Source organism: Mastomys coucha, unplaced genomic scaffold, assembly GCF_008632895.1.
Source record: "Mastomys coucha isolate ucsf_1 unplaced genomic scaffold, UCSF_Mcou_1 pScaffold12, whole genome shotgun sequence".
Taxonomy (NCBI): domain Eukaryota; kingdom Metazoa; phylum Chordata; class Mammalia; order Rodentia; family Muridae; genus Mastomys; species Mastomys coucha.
Window position 1 is genome coordinate 9,310,150 of NW_022196894.1, and position 3,392 is coordinate 9,313,541.

A 3,392-nucleotide genomic window follows, 5' to 3' on the forward strand; every position below is an offset into this window, starting at 1 on the left:
GGTCACACTGGGGGTCCTCTTGGGTGAGAGTGAAGCAGTGGTCACACTGGGGGTCCTCTTGGGTGAGAGTGAAGCAGTGGTCATAGTTGGGAGTGCTCTGGGGTGTGCTTTCCTGTACTTCTCAATTTCCAACAATAAACATGTACTACTCATCCAGCTGGGAAGAGGAGTGGAGAGGTAGAACAGACAGACGTTAGGGCTGCCGAGCTAGGAGGGCCACAGGGCAAGGGACAGGACTCCATCAGGAAGAGCATCCGGAAAACCAGGCATGGCCACACATGCTTGCTTCTCCCAGCACCAGAGAAAAGAAACAGTGGATCAAGGGAATTCATTGGCCAGCCAGGCTAGCCCACACCATAGGCATCTGGTTCAGTGACAGACACTTTTTCAAGGGAGCAGGGCGAGACTGATTGGAGATACCAGGTGTCATCCTCTGACTTTGGCATGCACATGTAGAGACATACATAGCACACACACGCACGCACACACACACACACACACACACACACACACACACACACGCATGCACGCACGCACACACACACACACACACACGCACACACACACACACACACACACACACACGCACACGCGCACGCACACGCACACACAAATTAAGGATCCCAGGCATATCAGCCTTAAAGAGCTAAGCTAACAGGTATACGGGGCTAAGCTCTCAAATGATAATATACCTAAAGATGACAGTAAAGATTCACAGGAGACAACAAGAGGGAGTCAGTTCCCTCTACCCTTGTGAGTATTCTCATTACAGGTCATCAGCCTGGAAGGTTTTAAACCCTACAATTATTTTGTACCATGCCCCAAGCACACACCTGTCAATAGATTCATCCTGGGGTAGGGGCTTGGGGAGCAGGCATTGGACTGATGAATCTCTGCATGGTTGGAATGCATAGTCACCAGGACTGATTCTCAGCCTGAGATCTTCTAATAAGACTGATTCCAAGTGCCACCTGAACATTCTGCTTGATCTGTCTAAGTACAGTTTGGCACCCTGAATTTAAAAACAAATTAAAAAGCTCCCCAGATCAATGTAGGATGCAAGCAATTAGGGAGCTGTTCCTCTCTGTCCTTGTGCCGAGGTGACTCAGGGGCCAGCAGTGTTGTACCACCTGGAACTTGCAGAACATGCAGACTTAGGCACACCCCCAACATGCAGTATGGTGTGATCCCTGTATTAGCACACTCAGGTAGTATACATGTGATATAAATAACTTTTGTCATCCCAGACAAGAAACTATGGGTCTCTGGGACTTTTTCAAATCAAAATCCACACCCTCTCACCTCTAGCCCACCTCCACCTTCTTGAGAAGAAGAAACCTAACTTGAGTTTCACAGAAGACAAAATAAGACTCTGTTCTCACCAATGAAAATTCAGACTTTTTATACACCACAGCCCCAAACGGAGCCAAAGGGCGTGTACCTGCTCCAAGAAGCTGCAGGAACATTTTGGGATGGACAGAATAGCCACAGAACAGGACATTTCATCACAGATAAGTTGATCAACAGCTTCCCCAGCCCTAAGCCCCTCATAACAAGCAATGCTAGCTCACCTGCATTCTGGTTCATGGATATAGAAGTCAGTCAGGGTGCATGTGGTCTCTAGGAACTAGAATAACTAACCCCTTGCACATGACATTCAGAGCTGCCACACTCTAAAGGTGCAGTTCCTGCCTCTAACAACCTCATGGAGGATTTAGGTCACAGCAAACACCCTGGGTATCTGGCATGAGAACATGATCAAAGGGAAGAAGTGGTGCATTCCAAAGAAGCCAGCTTGCACAGTGATTACTTGATGATAAGATTAAATTTTCTTCTGTGTTTTGCAGCATCTCTGGAGCGGGATTCATGAATGCTCTTTGCGTCATTAGCTTTCGACCACAACAGTCCCACACCTGCGGTGGCTTTCACACAGGCAAGAGACCAGGTGGCACCTGCAGAGGTACAGACTAGGTCTGCTGCATCCTGACATGGCCTCCAGAGCAGGCATGCATGTCATCAGTTTGCCTTCCTCTGTCTGGAAGGTACCACCCCCTCCCAGATATAAATTTGTATCGTTTCAGAAGAAGTGACTGGCCTGGAGGATGAAGGCAGGAAGTTACTCCTGAGACAATCTTAAAACAATAAGGCAGCATATTCCTCTACTCAGGAAGATCCTATTTGACCTACACCACAGGAGGAACATTCCCCTGTACTGGAGACAAAAGGATCATAGCAGTGTGCTCTTTTTTACACAGGTCCATATTCCTTGTGTTTGAGTGTCTCTGTGTGTATGTGTGTGTGTCTGTCTGTCTGTGTGTGCATGTGAGTGCAGGTGTTCATGGAGTCCAAGAAAGGGCATCAGGATTACACCTGAGTCACCGGTGGCTGTGATCCATTCAGCATGGTGCTGGTGATAGGTACTTGGGGTCTCTCAAGAATAGCAAGCACTCTGCACCACTAAGCCAGTTTTCTAACCCCGGTTCTAGAGTTCTCACTAGCCTTGAAATGGTAGAGACTTTGAAATCAATAGACAAGGCTCCTCACATGGCACGGCCTTGCAGATATAAGGAGAGGGTGCACCCCTGAACCAGGGCGGCCTTTCCCAGCTCCTCACATGGCACAGCCTTGCAGATATGAGGAGAGGGTGCACCTCTGAGTCAGGGTGGCCTTTCCCATCTCCCTTGTTTCTCACTTCAAGTTTGTTTCTTGGCCCTTTTGGATACTTGAGCTTGAAGACTCTGTCATGAGTGCAGTGCATGGGGCCGTCCCTCCTTATCATTAACTGTACAGGCTAAGCTGCATAAACAAGCAGTTCTTCATCCCAGCTGCTGCTCAAAGACACACCCAGTCATCTCCACACCCTGACAACCCTCACACCTGCTCAGACACTGCCAGCCTCAGACAGGCTACCACCTTCAGCTCTTACCACTGTCCCATGTCACAAACAGAAACAGAGCCTTCCAAAGGATGAGAATCTGGGCCTGAAACTCCTTCCTGGAAGTCCTTGGGCACTGCTGACTGAAGTTCCTCCAAACTGTTGTAAGAGAACAAGCTTTATCCAGGCACAGGAAAACTGAACAAAGGAGGTTTCAACCTTTCTTTCTGAGCCCTGACTTCCTAAATAGGTAAGAAAGCATGAAGAAGCTTGGGTCATTAACCACATCTCAGTCAATTTAAGTCAATTCCAAAAATTGCCAGAGGCAGATATCAAACTACCTGCACTTCATGTGTTTGAACTGAGGAAAGATATTGAAAGTTGTTTGAAGTTGTGATCCATTTTTCTAAGTAAATAAACAGAATTGAACTTTTTTAAAATGTAATTGTCTGCCCAGCTTCAAATACTGGGATTAAGGTTTCTGTCACCATACCTGGGTTTACCCAGTGAATTCCTA

At 47.5% G+C, this 3,392-nt stretch overlaps 1 long non-coding RNA gene across 1 annotated transcript in view; it reads left to right on the forward strand.

Moving 5' to 3' along the window:
• The first annotated feature begins 2,899 nt into the window (after positions 1-2,899).
• LOC116085405 overlaps positions 2,900-3,392 on the forward strand; it is a 7,502-nt gene continuing 7,009 nt past the window's right edge. Inside the window, exon 1 of the long non-coding RNA XR_004116535.1 lies at positions 2,900-3,125. This is a non-coding gene — a long non-coding RNA (uncharacterized LOC116085405). The remainder of the gene's footprint in view (positions 3,126-3,392) is intronic.